The 20,579-nt window shown below is 42.9% G+C and overlaps 1 protein-coding gene and 1 long non-coding RNA gene across 2 annotated transcripts in view; one reads left to right on the plus strand and one right to left on the minus strand.

Moving 5' to 3' along the window:
• Nucleotides 1-20,579, minus strand: part of arhgef10la (Rho guanine nucleotide exchange factor (GEF) 10-like a) — a 468,560-nt gene that overhangs the window by 198,268 nt on the left and 249,713 nt on the right.
• Nucleotides 1-20,579, plus strand: part of LOC117506371 — a 249,825-nt gene that overhangs the window by 163,119 nt on the left and 66,127 nt on the right. The gene's annotated exons all lie outside the window — the stretch shown is intronic.

The following is a 20,579-nucleotide window of genomic DNA, read 5'->3' on the forward strand; positions in this document are numbered from 1 at the left end:
CAGCACTGAGGTCTAACAGGACAAGCACAGAGATGAGTCCACTGTCTGAGGCCATAAGAATGGCATAGGAATGGGGTCTAATAGACATGTTGATGGTTTGGAGGAAGTGACTAATGAAAATAACTCAGACAGAACAATCGGAGAGAAAGAGTCTAACCAAATACCAGCATTACTGAAAGCAGCCAAAGATAAATTTTATTAGCAAAGAAAGTCATGAAGTCATTACTAGTTAAAGTTAAAGAAATACTCGGCTCAATAGAGCTCTGACTCTTTGTCAGCCTGGCTACAGTGCTGAAAAGAAACCTGGGGTTGTTCTTATTTTCTTCAATTAGTGATGAGTAGTAAGATGTCCTAGCTTTAAGGAGGGCTTTTTTTATAGAGCAACAGACTCTTTTTCCAGGCTAAGTGAAGATTTTCTAAATTAGTGAGACGCCATTTCCTCTCCAACTTACGGGTTATCTGTTTTAAGCTGCGAGTTTGTGAGTTATACCACGGAGTCAGGCACTTCTGATTTAAGGCTCTCTTTTTCAGAGGAGCTACAGCATCCAAAGTTGTGCTCAATGAGGATGTAAAACTATTGACGAGATAATCTATGTCACTCACAGAGTTTAGGTAGCTACTCTGCACTGTGTTGGTATATGGCATTGGAGAACATAACAAAGAAGGAATCATATCCTTAAACCTAGTTACAGCGCTTTCCGAAAGACTTCTACTGTAATGAAACTTATTCCCCACTGCTGGGTAGTCCATTAAAGTAAATGTAAATGTTATGAAAAATGATCAGACAGAAGGGGGTTTTCAGGGAATACTGTTAAGTCTTCAATTTCCATACCATAAGTCAAAACAAGATCTAAAGTATGATTAAAGTGGTGGGTGGACTCATTTACATTTTGAGCAAAGCCAATTGAGTCTAATAATAGATTAAATGCAGTGTTGAGGCTGTCATTCTCAGCATCTATGTGGATGTTAAAATCGCCCACTATAATTATCTTATCTGAGCTAAGCACTAAGTCAGACAAAAGGTCTGAAAATTCACAGAGAAACTCACAGTAACGACCAGGTGGACGATAGATAACAACAAATAAAACTGGTTTTTGGGACTTCCAATTTGGTTGGACAAGACTAAGAGTCAAGCTTTCAAATGAATTAAAGCTCTGTCTGGGTTTTTGATTAATTAATAAGCTGGAGTGGAAGATTGCTGCTAATCCTCCCCCTCGGCCTGTGCCACGAGCATTCTGACAGTTAGTGTGACTTGGGGGTGTTGACTTATTTAAACTAACATATTCATCCTGCTGTAAAAAGGTTTCTGTAAGGCAGAATAAATAAATATGTTGATCAATTATTATATAATTTACTAACAGGGACTTAGAAGAGAGAGACCTAATGTTTAATAGACCACATTTAACTGTTTTAGTCTGTGGTGCAGTTGAAGGTGCTATATTATTTTTTTATTTTTGAATGTTTATGCTTAAATAGATTTTTACTGGTTGTTGGTGGTCTGGGAGCAGGCACCGTCTCTACGGGGATGGGGTATTGGGGGGATGGCAGGGGGAGAGAAGCTGCAGAGAGGTGTGTAAGACTACAACTCTGCTTCCTGGTCCCAACCCTGGGTAGTCACGGTTTGGAGGGTTTAATAAAATTGGCCAGATTTCTAGAAATGAGAGCTGCTCCATCCAAAGTGGGATGGATGCCGTCTCTCCTAACAAGACCAGGTTTTCCCCAGAAGCTTTGCCAATTATCTATGAAGCCCACCTCATTTTTTGGACACCACTCAGACAGCCAGCAATTCAAGGAGAACATGCGGCTAAACATGTCACTCCCGGTCCGATTGGGGAGGAGCCCAGAGAAAACTACAGAGTCCGACATTGTTTTTGCAAAGTTACATACCGATTCAATGTTTATTTTAGTGACCTCCGATTGGCGTAACCGGGTGTCATTACTGCCGACGTGAGTTACAATCTTACCAAATTTACGCTTAGCCTTAGCCAGCAGTTTCAAATTTCCTTCAATGTCGCCTGCTCTGGCCCCCGGAAGACATTTGACTATGGTTGCTGGTGTCGCTAACTTCACATTTCTCAAAACAGAGTCGCCAATAACCAGAGTTTGATCCTCGGCGGGTGTGTCGCCGAGTGGGGAAAAATGGTTAGAAATGTGAACGGGTTGGTGGTGTACAGGGGGCTTCTGTTTAGGACTACGCTTCCTCCTCACAGTCACCCAGCCGGCCTGCTTTCCCGGCTGCTCGGGATCCGCTGGGGGACAGCTAACGGCGGCTAAGCTACCTTGGTCCGCACCAACTACAGGGGCCTGGCTAGCTGTAGGATTTTCCAAGGTGCGGAGCCGAGTCTCCAATTCACCCAGCCTGGCCTCCAAAGCTACAAATAAGCTACACTTATTACAAGTACCATTACTACTAAAGGAGGCCGAGGAATAACTAAACATTTCACACCCAGAGCAGAGAAGTGCGGGAGAGACAGGAGAAGCCGCCATGCTAAACCAGCTAAGAGCTACTAGCTGCACTAAGCTAGCGGATTCCTAAAAACACACAAAGTGAATAATGTGTAAATAATTTAGAGGCGATTTAGCAGAGGGAGTGCTTTAGTTAAGGCACGTGAAGATTACACTGTGAAACAAATCCTTTTCTAGTTATCTAGATCAATCTAACTACGCAGATTAAACAGCTAACAGATACAGCAAAACACAGCTGTGCTCCGGAACAGGAAGTGATACAATACCGCAGTGAGAGCCAACCACGAGTAGAGGCCAGTCATGCCAACCAGAAGCCAACAGCACGACACTGAAGCACGACAAAATGCTTCCAGTGCTTCAGATACTGGATGAGGCTCTGCTGAATTTCATCCTGAAGGACTGCCAGCCCCTCAGCATTGTGGAGAGTGAAGGGTTCAGGGAACTGGTTCAGGTCCTTCAGCCCTCATATGTTCTGCCAACCACAAAGGTTTGGAAAATATCTAAAGTAGTCGATACTGGGACAACCAAAAGACAATCTATCCAAACCTTTTCCGGCTTTCCTAATAATTTCTCTGCACTCCAGCCTCATCTGTGCCGTGTGAGCGGGTGTTTTCAGACTCCATTTCAAAACGTTGGTAAAACTTATTTTTTTAAATAAAACTCTGTGAAACATAATCCCAGTCCACAAGCATCCTCATTCACAACATGTTCACTTAGATGTTCATGTTATGATACATGTTCACATTATTTATTGACTGTATCTAAGAATTTCAAAGATATTTTAAAATTACATGGCAATATGAAATAATACAATAGAAAATACAATGACTTAAATTATATTATTGTGTATACTAGGTCATCAAATCAGTGTCAGTTGAGTCTGTCAACAAGGTTGCCTGTAGGGATTTTTAAGGTCCAGCAGGTGTCAGTATTCAGTGACACAGTATTGACACAGTATCAATACAGTTTGGCAATGTGTCGAAACGCTTCATGACGCCTCATTTACCCATCACTAGCGGCAGCTAATCGCACCAGCATTCACTTTCACCATCAGGAAGTGAACGTACTCAGTATTTGGTTGTGGCTCTTTTTGAAGGAATTCCTGCATCATTGTGGTGTGGCGTGGAGGCAATCAGCCTCTGGCACTGCTGATGTGTTCTGGAAGTCCAGGTTGCTTTGACAGCAGCCTTCAGCTCATCTGGATTGTTGATATGTTCCTCTTGACAATACCCCTCAAAGAAAGAATGAGGGATTGTCTGTGGGATCAATCAGCTACAGTAACACCATAGTCAGCAAACCAGGTACTAGAACTTTTGGCACTGTGGGCAGATGCCAAGTCCTGCTGGAAGAAAAAAATCAGCATCTCCATAAAGCTTATCAACAGATGGAAGCATGAAGTGTTCCACACTCTCGTGGTAGAAGGTTAGGTTGACTTTAGACTTGATAAAACAGTGGACCAACACCACCAGAAGACACGGCACCCCAAACCATCACTGACTGTGGAAACTTCAACCTTGGATTTTGTGTCTCTCCACTCTTCCTCTAGACTCTGGGACCTTGATTTCTAAATAAAATGTCAAACTTAATAATACAACACTTTTAGCTCATTCCCTGGACATGTCTGTCCATGGTGGCTCCTGATGCACTGCCTCCAGCCTCAGTTCACTCCTTGTAAAGTTCCCTGAGGTTCTTGCTTTGCCTTGCAATCTTCTCAAGGTTATGATTGCCCCTGTTGCGTGTGCATCTTTTCCAACCACACTTTCCCCCTCCAGTCAACTTTCCATGAATATTCTTTGAGCCAGAACTCTGAACAATCAGAGCTTTCAGCAATGACCTTCTGTGGCTTAACCTACTTGTGGATAGTGTCCGTGAGTGTCTTCTGGACAACTGTCACTTCAGAAGGCTTCCCCGTGATTGTGGTTGTGTGTGTTGCCTAACAGAGTGCCAGCAGTAATTGGGCTGTTGTTGGGTGAACAACAGCCCAACTCCTGCTTCTTTTTGATGGGTGAACAAGAAGAAGAGGGGGAGAATGTGTCCAGTGGCAGTGGGAGCAGAGAAAATTTAGTAGAAGTGTGGAAGTGAGAGGTGGGACTTCCCATGTTACCAGTGTGACTGGTCAAGGGAGAGAGTTGGCTGGTATGATGGGGAGGAGAAAGGAAAATATAATGTGTTTTTAAGAGACCAAGTGGAAGGCAAGTAAGAGCAGGAGTATCGGACATGGGTGAAAACTGTTGTATCATGATGTGGATGGGACGAAAAATGGCTTTGGGATCATTCTTAGTTGGAAATTGAAGGGGTGACGATGAATGTCATCAGTACATACGTCCCACAAGTAGGCTGCGAGAGGAAAGAACATATCTGGAGTAAGATAGATGTGGTGGTAGAGTGTACTGAAGGGAACAGAGGTGATGTGGAATTAATGGGTTGATATGGTATCACGAAGGGGAATGTGGAAGGGCAGATGGTGGTACTCAATCTTGTTCTTACTGACTTTCATTCCCCCTCTCTCCAGAGGGTATCACCACCTCTCCAGGCTTGTCTCAACCTGCTCTCTACTCACTACAGAGCACAATGTTATTTGCCAACATCATAGTCCATGAAGACTACCATGTGATCTCATCTGTCAACTTGTCCATCACCACTGCAAACATGAAAGGGCTCAGAGCTGATCCTTCATGTAATCCAACATTCACCTTGAATGCATGTGACACAAATATAGACAATATTAATGCATAGCGTGGGCAGGGGGCCTCGTTGATATCTGTATTTAACGTTGCACATAAATGAGGCTTAGGCGTGAGCTCCACTGTACTGCAGGTTCACCACAGCAGTCATTAAAGTCAATCAATATGAATGTGATGATTCCACAAGCTAAAGATTAAGTTCACCTCTATCTACTGTGTACTCTGTCCTGTACACTAGCCATGCAGAACAGGATCATTTGAGAAGGTGCGCCGTATGAATCTTAAGTAGGTCGACTTAGTTTCTCGGTTTCCTTAATGCAATCATAGTGTTGTTTCAAGTCTTTGGCTGATAAAGATTAATTTGCAGAGCATGGCACTCCACCAACCCCCATGACACAAAGGGCAAAGATATAGACTAATTAAATACACTAGTGCAATTGATATTTCCCATCGATCAATGCGAGTGTGGGATCTGTTAATTAAATTCATGATAATGTTTACTCATCATAAACATTTCCCGTGTTTGAGCACAGCGAGATGGGGAGATAATCATTGCTGTCTGACAGATTAATTTTTGGGCTCAGGAAAAATCCTTCTAGCACATAAGGTGCATCCGGAAAGTATTCACAGCGCATCCATTTTTTCCACATTTTGTTAGTAGTGAGTGGTGAGTGGATGCCTTCTGAAGAGGAAAGATTGTGGTGAATATTTATCTAAAAAAAAAGTGTTGGCAAAGGGCATCTTTTCATCTTCTAGATTCCAAAGATGTATTTTAATAGCATAAATTAAAAAATGCTAACCATAAGACAGCTGATGTTCAAATCAGTTACCGAAGTATTCGGCTGTTCTCTACCTAATCTGAAGCTCACAAAAGAGGACACACACTTTGCATTGGTCTTCCTCCCGCCGTCCTCGTCTCCTGTGCAGTATACACGGGTACGGCACAGGTTATCACACAGTGGATTAAGAAGGCGTGCCGGAGAGTGTGCCAAATCCTTCGAGCTGCACTCCACTCATCTATTGATCCACGTGTGAGGGAAAGCACCAGAGACCAGCACACTTAGCAGTGTAACCGCAGGCATCAGCCCCCTGCCTGCCCTCCGTTCCCTGCAGTGGGGCTGATTGCTTGTCTCAATCATCCTTTCACCTCCTTCCCTGCCCACCTCCGCCTTACCCTCCACACACACAAACACGCTCCCACACACCGTCATCAACATCACCCTCTTCTTTCATTCTCTTGCTCCGTTCACCAACATCTTGGCAGAAATCTCACATAATTTGACGGCCCCTTGTTCGCCTCGTCAATGTCTGACGCCCTAACCCCCTCTGAAAGGGCTGGGACTGCATGGCAGGAAGCAATTAATTCTGCTGTGTGAAAGCCCATTAATTAGGCAACGCTTCTGGCTATTTCATGAAACCCTTCAAAAACAGTAGGGCCACTCAGAGAGGTATAAAAGATGCAGTGGTATACCAGGTTATTAACGGACCCCGGGGCTCTTGACAGAGCACCACCATGGGGTGTTTCCAACTTTCTATTCCCAGGCATCATAACTGCGTCACATGCACTCACTAAGCAACAATTTCTGTTTACCGAGAGAGAGTCTTGTCAGGCTTGATTGCTATGTGATTGCTGCCAAAAGATCTGAAAAGGTAAACAATGGTGATATTCCTGCCTTATTTACTGGGCCCAAGAAGTAAGAGAAAGACAGAAAGATCAAGGAGAACACCAAGGATAAAGGTCTCTGACAGTGAAGAGGCAAAGGAGAACGTGGAGGAATTTAAAGGAATTCAATTTCAATTTTTCAGTTTATTTTCCTTTATATAGCGCAAAATCACAACAAAGTTGCCTCAAGGCGCTTCACACAGGTAAGGTCTAACCGTACCAACCCCCAGAGCAACAGTGCTAAGGAAAAACTCCCTCTGAGGAAGAAACCTCAAGCAGACCAGACTCAAAGGGGTGACCCTCTGCTTGGGCCATGCTACAAACATAAATTACAGAACAATTCACAGAACAATTCACGAATGAATATACAAGAATTACTGTTGGTGCACAGGACAGGAGGGTCGCCAACACAAACACAACTCCCATCTCTGGATGGAGCTGCACCTTAAACAGAGAAAAAACAGAATCAGGCATCAGAAAGACAAAAAATACTGTATAATTTGCCAGCATTAATCAACAAGAAAAACAGAAGAAATACTAAGGTGATCGCCGGCCGCTAGCCCTAAGCTTCACTAAAAGACCCAGAATTTAGGTGAAGTTGAGGCCGCAGCCCGCTCCAATTACTAATAACATGAATTAAAAGAGTAAAAAGTGTAAAATCAATCAATTCAATCAATCAATTTTATTATATATATATATATATATATATATATATATATATATATATATATATATATATATATATATATTTTTTTTTTTTTTTTATTTATCATCAAATTTGTGAATTAGGCATAAATAATATATATTGTTGTGACACTGATTACAGATCTTGAAGAAAGAATCACCTTTCTACAATATATCAATCAATCAATTTTATTTATATAGCGCCAAATCACAACAAACAGTTGCCCCAAGGCGCTTTATATTGTAAGGCAAGGCCATACAATAATTACGTAAAAACCCCAACAGTCAAAACGACCCCCTGTGAGCAAGCACTTGGCGACAGTGGGAAGGAAAAACTCCATTTTAACAGGAAGAAACCTCCAGCAGAACCAGGCTCAGGGAGGGACAGTTTTCTGCTGGGACTGGTTGGGGCTGAGGGAGAGAACCAGGAAAAAGACATGCTGTGGAGGGGAGCAGAGATCAATCACTAATGATTAAATGCAGAGTGGTGCATAGAGAGCAAAAAGAGAAAGAAACACTCAGTGCATCATGGGAACGCCCCAGCAGTCTAAGTCTATAGCAGCATAACTAAGGGATGGTTCAGGGTCACCTGATCCAGCCCTAACTATAAGCTTTAGCAAAAAGGAAAGTTTTAAGCCTAATCTTAAAAGTAGAGAGGGTGTCTGTTAAAACCCTCTCTCAGTCTTTTCAGAGTTTAAAAGTAGGACGTTTCTAGACATCCAACTTCTCACTGTTGCAAGGCAATCTTCTAAGGATTTTATGTGAACGAGATTACCAGAAGTTATCAGCATATATAACTGAGTATCATCTGCATAGCAGTGAAAGGTAAATCCAAAACGCCGCAATATGTGCCCAAGGGGTGCTATATAAAGGGAGAAAAGCAGGGGGCCTAAGACAGACCCCTGAGGAACCCCAAATTTCATGTCACTAAGGTTAGAGGTAGTGTTACTGTACAAAACACAGTGAGAGTGACTGGTCAAATATGACGTCACCCAAAATGATTCTCCAGCCTATCAAGTAGAATATGATGATCCACTGTATCAAATGCAGCACTGAGATCTAACAGCAGCAGAACTGTAATGGTGTCCGAGTCCATTGTAAGCCACTTTAGTGAGAGCAGTCTCTGTGGAATGATATTTTCTAAAAGCAGACTGCAGTGGCTCAAAGAGATTATTCTCAGTAAGATAGTCTACGAGCTGTCGTGACACCACTTTTTCCAGAATTTTAGAGCAACATTTTAGAGTTTCGTCAGCATGTCTAGAGAGATACTATCAAATTCTGTAAATATAGGTAATACCTCAGTAATGGCACCCACCTCAATAGCAGGGTGTAGTGGCTGGGTTAAGGCATGCTGGGATATGTTCAACCTAATGTTGTCTATTTTCTTCTCAAAGTAATCTAGGAAATCTTGTGCTGTAAAAGGAGAGCAAGCTACAGGTGGTTGTCCATGAATAAGTGTTGCCACCGTGTCGAACAAGAACTTTGAGTTATGCTTGTTTTTATTGATCAAATCAGAGTAATAGGTCCGCTTTGTAGCCAATAATGCATGCTTATAGTCTAAGATAGCATCACGCCACGCAAGGTGGAATACTTCTACTTTTGAACGACGCCATTTCCGTTCTAGACCTCTTGCTTTATGTTTGAGGTCATGCAGGTAATCACTGAACCAAAGTGGCTGCAATTTGGGGGAGCGTGGTTTCAACACAGGTGGTGCAATCATGTCAAGTGTCGTTTTGAGCACTGAGTTTAAACTATCCACACAAGTCTGTCTACTGACTGGGTATTTGTCAAAAGTGAGGCTAAGACATCAGGCAGTCTAGCTTCTAGTTCAGTCTTAGTTGAGGAGTTGATGCATCGCTGCAGTGTTAAATAAGGTTGTTGTTCCACTAAACACGGCAGCGAAACTGTAAACTTAATAAGTGAGTGATCAGAGACCACTGATGTAAGAGGCATGATGTCAATATTTGTGACAGCAATACCACGTGCGAGAACCAGATCCAGGGTATTTCCACTAATATGTGTCGAATCCCGAATGCATTGCCGAAATCTTCCTCAGAGCTAATGCAAACACGCTACGTTAAGAAAAAACAACAAAGGGTTAAATTGTTGATACCCTGACTTTATTTATGTAAAATAAATGCCCAAGGCATGACCTAATAAATACCTATGGTGATCCAAGGCAACAACTGGATGCCTTTGGTACAAAGACTCTTCAGTGGGTTCTTGGGTCCGAAGAAAGACTTTGTGTCAAATTTAGTAGTTATTTTGTGAGACTCAGCATGGTGAGGGAGCATCAGTCTCAATAGTCTGCCATGTGGCACATTTTTGCTGGATAAGATCCAGCATGCTGATGTCTTAGGGTCAAGAACCCTGCAGCTGGAGAAGGCCAAGGGGACACCCACGTTGCACCTGGCTATGGCAGATAGATGGTTATTTTTGAGCGTTGGGGACGGACTGCTTGTATGCTTGGGTGGCTGCCATCCAAGACTCCAGGGGGTCCTGTCAAGCGGTGGACACGTTACCAGCGCATGCTCCCACACTCGATTTGACTTGTTAAATAAATAAACTACCGATGTGTCTGTACCAGGTTACCTAGTGAAAGCTTTTGTAGGTTGCTCAACTCTCCACAAACAGTCCCAAAGTTTATTTGTATCTAAAATCAGTTCCAGCATTTTATCAACTTGTTACGTGAAAAGATTTCAGAGATTAACACACAGTAGGCCCGTGCAGTTGTTTATAAGGCTGTTAACAGTCAATTTGATTAGTAATTTCTGTTGTGTCGGAAATCCTCCCTTTTTGGGAGTCCTGTTCCCATGGATGACCAAAACACATGGAGGACAACATCTAGTCCAGCGGGCTGAAAGGGGAGCAACTGGACCATCCTGATGATTCCAGGTGGTTGGATGGAGACAGCTCAACAAAAAATAAGAGACGTTTTGAAGTTGAGACTTCGTTGCTTGTAATGAATTGAGGAGGAAACAGACTACGCTGGAGGAAATAATTCTTCTGGTCTACTGACATATGTGAACTTCAAGTGCTGTGAAGCGACATAATGTGGCCAATGTGGGGCATGCTAATGAGCACTGGCACCGAAAGAATTATGGAATGTGAATAGGTGTAAGATGAACTCCTGCTACCTCTTGTCTGAAAGAGATTGTACTGCACTGAGACGTGCACACTCTCTACTGGACCATAAATATTGGTACATCTGGCATAGAAGGAACTCAGTCACATGGCGTGTGCAGCCACTACACTCTGAGTGCTGGTCCCAAGCCCAGATAAATGAGTAGGGTTGTGTCAAGAAGGACATGTGGCGTAACACAAGTCAACCCAACCATGTGGACTAAAAATCGAATTTCCATACTAGATCGGTCGAGGCCAGAGTTAGCAAGGACCGCCATCGGTGCTGTTGCCCAACAGGGTGCTGGCGGAAATGGGCTACTGCTGGGTGAAGAAGAACAGGAGGAGAATGTGTCCACTGACATGGGATAAGACGAAAGAAGAAGATCTGGTATGGAAGGAAAATGACAAATGCATCGGGTGGAAACTAGTAATGACATTTGTTACCCCCACGCAATGCTTTGTGAATGCTGGAACACAATGCCTGTGTCTTCAAAATTCAATCAGTCACAAATGACACTTCAATATTCTCCAGTTTTGCTTTGTACTCCATTCTTTCTTCAGTCAAAACAATCTGCTACCAAAGACTTGTCCCAAAATTAGACATTGCACTGATGGAAATGCACACAGCTTTGCTATTTCCACGTGTAGAATGAAAATGGTTGTGGTTGCTGTAATTAAATGCCCATGAAAAGGCATGCTGTGGATGAAAAACTATTGCCTTGGGGCAACTGTTTGTTGTGATTTGGCGCTATACAAGAAAAAAGTTGATTGATTGATTGATTGACTCATGGAGCTTATGTGGCTCCTGGGCTGTCAGTTTGAGACCCTTTATTGCAACACCGCAGGACCAGAGTGGCTTTGAATTCCATCTCAATTTAAAATCCTTTTATCAACAAAACAAACATGCTGCCACCAGCTGCAAAGTTTTATGTAAATGCAAATGGGGTGAAATGTTAATGCCATTTGTGTTGTTTGAATAATGGGCAATGCACTGAAGACACAGAATGGCCACCCAAAACAACAACAAACACAACTGGCATTCATACATATGGGACAGTAAGTAAGTAAATAAGTAAGTAAGCTTTATTTATAAAGCGCCTTTCACAGACCAGGGTCACAAAGCGCTGCACATGGCATACAAAAATAATCTAAAAATAACATACGAAAACAATAAAATACAATATTAGGCTAAAAAGCTAACTTAAAGAAATGCATCTTTAGTTGCCTTCTAAAAGTATCTATACAATCCAGAGAACGAAGGGCACAGGGAAGCTCATTCCAGAGGCTAGGTGCCACCACTTTAAAAGATCTGTCCCCGCGAGTTTTAAAACGGGTCCGAGGAACCATCAACAGGTTCTGATTGGACGACCTGAGGCTCCTGGAGGAAGCATAAGGCTGGATCAGGTCCCTGATGTACTCCGGTGCCTGTCCATGCAGAGCTCTAAAAGTCAATACCAGGATTTTGTAATGAATCCTGTAGGAGACAGGCAGCCAATGCAAAGTATTAAGAATAGGAGTAATATGGTCCCTCCTGCGGGTGCGGGTAAGCAGGCGCGCAGCAGAATTTTGCACAACCTGCAGGCGGGCCAACTGCTTCTTATTCAGACAGGTGAGGAGACTGTTACAATAATCCAAACGCGATGAGACGAACGCATGAACAATCATCTCAAGCTCTTTTAAAGTCACCATCTTACGGAGCTTAGAGATGTTCCGAATTTGGAAAAAACAGTTCTTAACCAGGTAATTTGTGTGCTGCTCCAAAGACATTCCTCCATCCAAAATGACACCCAGGTTACGCAGGCTGCTTTTGACCGTACAGCTTAGGCTACCGAGATGCTGCTTAATTCCAGGTACAGCACTATCTGGTGCTACAATCAGAGTCTCAGTCTTATTGGAATTTAACTGCAGACTGTTCTCAGTGAGCCATTCCTTAATTTTGGCCAAACAATTTGTGAGAGAGCAGAGTTTCTGTGGCTCAGTTGTCTTAAAAGAGCAGTACAGCTGCAGATCATCGGCATACAAATGATAGGACACATCACTAAACTGCTGGATCAGCTTGCTGAGAGGAAGGAGATACAACGAGAACAGATCCCAAGACCAATCCCTGTGGCACACCCCACAGAAGATCTGCAGATTCCGACACTGCATTGCCCACCGTCACACTAAAAGTTCTACCAGTCAGGTAAGAGGTAAACCACTCAAACACAACCTGACATTCCAACCAAATCCCGCAATCTGTTTATCAGAATGCCATGGTCAACGGTATCAAACGCCAAAGACAGATCAAACAGAATCAGCACAGAACATTTGCCAGTGTCAGCTGCCATCATCATGTCACTAGACACCTTCAACAGGGCTGTTTCAGTAGAATGAAACTCACGGTACCCAGATTGAAAAGTGTCATGGATGTTGTTAGCCTGCAAAAACGATCTCAATTGAGCACAGACTACCTTTTCCAAGACTTTGGCCAAGAAAGGGGTTTTAGATATTGGCCTAAAGTTCTTGAGCTCTGTAGGATCCAATCCAGCTTTCTTTAACTGTGGTTCCACAATGGCATGTTTAAAATAACAGGGAAACACACCACTCGACAAAGATATATTAAACATTTTAGCAATGTAGGGCCCGATGGAGTCAAATACATTCACAAACAGTTTAAACGGAAGAACATCCAAAATACCAGAGGATGGCTTCACTTTATTCATGATGGTTGAGATGTCCTCTACAGTAACAGGCTCAAATGAGGCCCAGCACTGAGTGGGAGGTTCCCAGTGCTGGGGACCATGGCATGGAGGCAGGTTGTACTTTATAACTCTAACCTTATCAATAAAGAAATCCAGGAACTCCTCACAACTAGTTTTAGAGATAACAGGAGCGACGGCAGCAGGTGACACAAGAGAGCTGATTGTGTCAAAAAGCACTTTAGGATTTCTTTTATTGGAGGCAATCAGGCGATTAAAATAACTCGTCCTGGCCTCCTCTATCATCTTATTTAAGGAAGATATTATGTCTCTTAAATGTAGCCTGTGAACCTCCAGTTTTGTTGACTTCCATAGGCGTTCAATCTGGCGACATGTTCTCCTTAGAGTCATAATCCCATCATTTATCCAAGGACAGAAACTTTCACGAGGAGCTTTATCAGCCTTGAGTGGTGCCACTTGATCCAAGATAGTGGCACAGTGGCTATTAAAGCTATTCATAAAACAATCAGTTTCAGTGAGATTACTAAAAAGTAAAGGGTTGAATTTATCACAGAAAAGCGTAGCTGTTGTCTCTGTGATAATTCTCCTTTCTGCCTTAGTAGAAACAGGTCGAGGCTCAGATGGCACCATCAAATCAAAGAAAACACAACAATGATCACTCAGAAGAACATCCTCCACACATACATTGGTAATTTCCAGGCCCAGTGCAAAAACCAGATCCAACATGTGACCCTTGTTGTGAGTGGGACCTGACACATACTGTTTAAAATTAAAAGCCTCTGTCATAGTTATAAGCTCTCTTGCTGAAGTAGAAGAATCAACATCAATCTGGAAATTAAAATCACCCAAAATTAAGACCTTTTCCAATCTAATTATAGACGATAAAAAGTCAGTAAAAGCCTTAAGAAAAGTCCCAGCAGGGCCAGGAGGTCGATAGATCAAAATACTATAAAATTTATGTGAGGAACCAACTTCTATCATGAGCGCCTCAAAAGAGGGGGCGTGGCTCGTATCCGACAGTCTGCATGTGTACCGGTCCCGGTGCACAGCAGCCAGTCCTCCCCCCGCACGACAGGGGCAGGGCTTACCCACCGCTAAGCAACACGCAGGACAGAGCTCATTTAAATGGATGCATTCATTTTCCCTCTGCCACGTTTCTGTGAGGAAAAGAAAGTCCAAGTTTTTCCTGACAAAAAGCTCATTAATGGAGAACGCTTTATTTGAAATAGAGCGCGCATTCAATAATCCAATCCGACTCAACAATGAGGCGGTAGTCGAGTCCGCTGAACACAGCGGGATAGGCTGCAGACATCTCCCACGGTCACGTGTGGCACGACTGTACCGGCGAAACCCACGCTGCTCCCGAGATGTAAACACGGAAAACAGGGACGGACCCGGGACCCAAGCGACTCGTCCATCGGGGACCCAGTGATGTCCAGGCTGAGTCCTGCAACACAGAGGAGTGGTGGGATGCATGAACAGGGCCGCACCGCCAGCCATATGGCCCTGCAAGAGTGGAACTTGGACGAAGCCACCTGTAGCTTCGGTATCCACGAGCCGCACGCCACACTCCTCGTCGTCCTCTTCTCCTCTTTTTCGGACTACCTGGATGTCGCCACAACATCAGGTATTCCCGGGAGGAGGGGGAACACACAAACGGAGGTGGGAAAGTTTGCTTGTAGCTATCCCAGTCATGAAAGAGGCATTCCATTGTCTCTTTAATTTTAAAAAGAGAGTCGCGATCATAAATCTGTATTGCACTCACGCAATCGCTATCCGTCAAAGCTGATATGACAGCACACACAATCAGGAAAATAACAGAAAAACGACATGGTAACAGGCAAGCAGCAGCCGGAACACACACAGGCGCCATCTTGTCTTGTCTTGACAAGGAACATTACAGAGCAACACAGAGGGACAAAGCTGAGCTTCCACTAAATGGGGTTAACAGGATAAATATTGGTGTGAAGATGGCTCTGGGAAAATGAGTTTTGTGATGTCCAATCACTCACTAAATCATGCATGAGAACATTAGCTATTTGTGGCATCCACCATTCAGGGACATTTTGGAGCATGGCACCCATTTGAAAATAAACAAGACCATGGTTCACTGGATTTGAAATGCTGATTCAACTGTAGTTCTCCCCTGAGCGCAGGGCAGGCCTGCAATGAAGGAAGCCTCGGTGACAGTATACCATCCGTGAAATTAAATCAACAACTCCCTTATTGTAATTACATCTGGTTAAATGGGAAGGCAAAGTGTGGGTGTAATGCAATTAACACATAATTGTCATCCTGACGAGGTTGGTGCTGATCTACTTCCCAAATGCATTCAGTGAAAAACTGGATAGAATTTTGTCCCATTCTATAGCATTTATTATGTCCACCAAGGACATAATAAAATAATCGCCATTTATTTATTTATTTATTTGTCTGTCTGTCTGTTAGCAGGATTACTTCAAAACTGGAATGTTTACCACAGATAGATATTAGGCCATGGAAGACTCTGTTAAATTTTGGAGGTGATCCAGAGTCGGATTCTGGATCAAGATTTCACTTTATATAGGCTTTGAACGATTACGTCAAAACTACTTCACAGATTCTCACCAAATTTGCACCACAGATAGTTATTCAGGCATGGAAGACTCCACTAAATTTTGGAGGCAATTCGGATACGGACTGGCAGAAGCCAGAAATCTCTGACTGCTCGTTTTAAAATGAAACATTTGTGCTATGTTTACCACTAAGGCTGTGTATACAGTGAGGAAAATAAGTATTTGAACACCTGTGAAAATCAATGTTAATATTTGGTACAGTAGCCTTTGTTTGCAATTACAGAGGTCAAACATTTCCTGTAGTTTTTCACCAGGTTTGCACACACTGTAGCAGTTATTTTGGCCCACTCCTCCATACAGATCTTCTCTAGATCTTTCAGGTTTGGAGTTTCAGCTCCCGCCAAAGATTTTCTATTGAGTTCAGGTCTAGAGACTGGCCAGGCCACTCCAGGACCTTGAAATGCTTCTTACGGAGCCCCTCCTAAGTTGCCCTGGCTGTGTGTTTGGGGTCACTGTCATGCTGGAAGACCCAGCCATGACTCATCTTCAATGCTCTTACTGAGGGAAGGAGGTTGTTTGCCAAAACTTCACAATACATGACCCCATCCATGCTCCCTTCAATACGGTGCAGTCGTCCTGTCCCCTTTGCAGAAGAGCACCCCAAGAGTATGATGTTTCCACCCCCATGCTTCACGATTGGGATGGTTTTCTTGGGGTTGATCTTATCCTCTAAACATGGTAAGTGGAGCTGATTCCAAAAAGCTCTATTCTGGTCTCATCTGACCACATGACCTTCTCCCATGCCTCCTCTGGATCATCCAGATGGTCACTGGTGAACTTCAAACGGGCCTGGACATGTGCTGGCGTGAGCAGGAGGACCTTGCTGCCCTGCAGGATTTTAAACCATGACAGCATCATGTGTTACTAATGTAATCTTTGTGACTGTGGTCCCAGCTCTCTTCAGGTCATTGACCAGGTCCTCCTGTGTAGTTCTGAGCTTTCTCAGAATCATCCTTACCCCACAAAGTGAGATCTTGCATGCAATCCCAGACCAAGGGAGACTGACAGTCATCTTGTGTTTCTTTCACTTTCTAATAAATAATCATAACAGTTGTTGTCTTCTACCAAGCTGCTTGCCTGTTGTCCTGTAGTCCATCCCAGCCTTGTGCAGGTCTACAGTTTTGTCCCTGGTGTCCTTGGACAGCTCTTTGGTCTTGGCTATGGTGGACAGGTTGGAGTGTGATTGACTGAGTGTGTGAACAGGTGTCTTTTATACAGGTAACAAGTTCAAACAGGTGCAATTAATACAGGTAAAGAGTGCAGAATAAGAGGGCTTCTTAAAGAAAAATTAACAGGTCTGTGTGAGCCAGAATTCTTGCTGGTTGGTAGGTGTTCAAATACTTATTTGCAGCAGTAACACACAAATTATTAAAAAATCATACATTGTGATTTCCGGATTTTTTTTTTTTTTTAGATTATGTCTCTCACAGTGGATAGGTACCTAAGATGAAAATTTCAGACCCCTCCATGATTTCTAAGTGGGAGAACTTGCAAAACTGCAGGGTGTTCAAATACTTATTTTCCTCACTGTAGGTGACACTACTGTGTTTAAAAGATGCAAAATATGAGCCTACAGTGTGGAGCACATACAGTAAATACTCCTCAGCTTTGGGGCTGTTGTTCTTGGTGGATTTAGATAATTTGTGAAAAGGTTAAAACAGTGGGTTTCCGTGGCATCTGTGACCTTTTAAAAACAGACCAAAAATAACCATATGAGATTGAACTTCAAGTAATAACACTAATAAGACTACTACTAATAATAATAACAACAATAACCCAAGCCTAAATAGCTAATCTTTCTTAAAATTTCCTTGCCTCATTTTTGCAGATTCACTGCAGGAGACAGATGGAGAAAAGAAAAAGAGTGAAGCGAGAAAGGAGTGTGGAAAGAGAGAAAAGAGAACGGGAGTGGCAAAGCCGCAGACACCCCATTTCATTTAAGGTGACAGACACGGAAACAGGTCATTACTTACAGAAAATGAAATGTATTTATTTTAAAATACATCACAATATCTCTGAGATGATTTCTGAAGAGTACAGAGCAGATTGAGAATTGAAACTAGCCTGTAGAGGTGCAGATATGCTCTGGAGAGAAGGGGAATGAAAGGACAGTAGGACAGTATGAGCAAATGGAGGGTGTGTGTGTGTGTGTGTGTGTGTGTGTGTGTGTGTGTGTGTGTGTGTGTGTGTGTGTGTGTGTGTGTGTGTGTGTGTGTGTGTGTGTACAAGGTGGAGTACTGTGGAACTGTGCAGTTACAAGGGGTGGAGGTGATTAAGGTAGATGAGTGAAAGTGTCCAAAGTTTAGTCTGGTAGCATGGTGAAGAAGAGAGTGCAGGCAGGGTGGAGTGGGTGGAGAATGGTAGCAGAAGTGATTTGTGATAGAAGGGTGTCTGCACTAGTGAAAGTCAACATTTATAAGATGAACATGAGACCAGCCATGTTGTATGGCTTGGAGGTGGTAGCACGAAAAAAAAAAAAAGTGAACACAGAGTTTAAGGTGCTGTTGGATGAGATGAAGACGGACAGAATTAGGACTGAACGCAGCAGAGGGACAGCACATTGAGATGATTTAGACATGTACAGAGGAGGGACTCAGGGTATATAGGGAGCAAGATGCAGACGATGTAGCCACCAGACAGGAGGAGAAGAGGAAGGCCAAAGAGGAGGTTTGTGGATGTGCTGAGGGAGGACATACAAGTGGTTGGTGTGAGAGAGGAAAATGCAGAGAACAGGGTGAGATGGAAACAGATGATCTGCTGTGATGACCCCTAACGGGAGCAGCCAGAAGTGGGAGAAGATAATTGTAAACTTTAATATGTGCTTTAAGACACCAGATGACCTATATTTAAAGACTCCCTTCACTGGTCACTTCAGGTAAAACACGTCTAAGTTACAGAAAGGCAAAGCATTTTCCTTTTATCTTTCTAAATAAATACGGGAACAGAGGGTGACAAGTTCTGGAGGCTACATGGTGCTTTGAAAGCACGGCAAAGCTGAGCTGCTGACAGCTGTAGCATTGTATAGTAAGTCGACAGAGTGATTAGAAGATTTTGATGACTACTTCATCAGAGATCTCCAGAAGGCAGAAATGTTCGCAATAGCTGTAAACTTGAACAACAGTAATGAAATTCATTCTGCATTCTTTTGGTGTTCTAAGTTAAATTATGTTCATTGAATTAATTTCAGCTCAGTGTTGAAAATGGAACATGTATTATGCATTTTGTGGTTTATATTATGCTGCGTACTAAATTCTGATGGGATCTAACAACAATGCCATTGTGCTGAGGTCCTCATGTGCACAAAAAAACTGAAAAGATTGTGTATTTTGGCTGTGAACATCACCCCATGTCTCCCTGCCAGCTGCAGGGGAAGAAGTGCGTGCTATATGGAAGACACCGCCCTCATCAGTACGCCTGCTATGTTCCTGATAAAGGTGCGAGCAACAAAGAAAGGCTGGGGATGCTGCACTTCACTGCAGCTAAAGCATTCTCTGCGCTCAGCCACACATTTCTGATGCCATTCAGACATAAACTGCTTTCTGCAAGCTGGAGAGTCTACAGATACGCATGGTTCCATGGACCTCTACGCCACCATATCATATGTGGTGATGGTGGCACTGGCGGAGACGCCACTGTGAAATTCCACCGTGACAGACGTTACATTTGTCAGAAGTCTGAGCCATTTCAACCAGTCTCACACTACGTCACTAATCATGTGTGTGGGCATAGTTAAGGTTTTGAGGTATTTAAGCAGGGAAGAAGAGCTATCTAGTGATGCTTCTGTGTTTTTATTAAAACAAAAATGTGATTGTGACGGACGCTACAAGAAAGATGCATGAAAATTTCCTCAAACTTAATTTCAAAATTCTCTCAAAACTAATGGTTCATGATTGTGGAATCCAGGTATGTAGGGGGAGTCGGCTCACTAATATCCTGACTGCAGTAGAGAACAAATAGTGAGGCATTTGGCAGCACTGGCTTCAGGGATGTGAAAAATTCCATGTGACGGATGTTTTATCTGGTTCTTTAACATGACTTGCAGATAAAAAGACATGTTTTCTGAAATATTTTACTGATTTGTTTTGGAAAAGATGAAATAATTATATTACTGATGATTTCACATCGAGTTACACCCTTCCATGCATTTCTGGGTTTAAAAGGTTTTTGAAAATCTGAGACAACTGTTTCCACATCCCCTGCATGCCCGACCTTTCTGGAGATACATGCAATAAGAACATATGTCAAACCAAAAAAAAAAAAAATTGAATGTAAAAATCCAGCAAAAACTGACAACCAACCAAATTAACAAATCATTTGACAGTCAAAATTCATGTGGGAAAGAGATCAATTCTGATGAATTCAACTTGTATTGTACAGTTGGGGGTTTAATAAATAAGTTGCACGTGTTTTCAGAATCTATAACTGAAATTAATTTTTGCATGGTAATGTCCCATTTTTTATGGAATTGCCCCTCTGTCTTTTTATTGTAATGGGCAAGCAATGGAGAATGTGAAGATGTGTGTGTGTGTGTGTGTGTGTACAGGGGGGCAAAGTCTCCAGAAATCTTGTGTGCAACTTAAACAACTTGGGTCATTTAAATTACTTACCGTATATTATTTAAAAGTGGTGGCGGTGGTGGTGTCAG

Source organism: Thalassophryne amazonica, chromosome 3 (assembly GCF_902500255.1).
Source record: "Thalassophryne amazonica chromosome 3, fThaAma1.1, whole genome shotgun sequence".
In the NCBI taxonomy this organism is placed as follows: Eukaryota; Metazoa; Chordata; class Actinopteri; order Batrachoidiformes; family Batrachoididae; genus Thalassophryne; species Thalassophryne amazonica.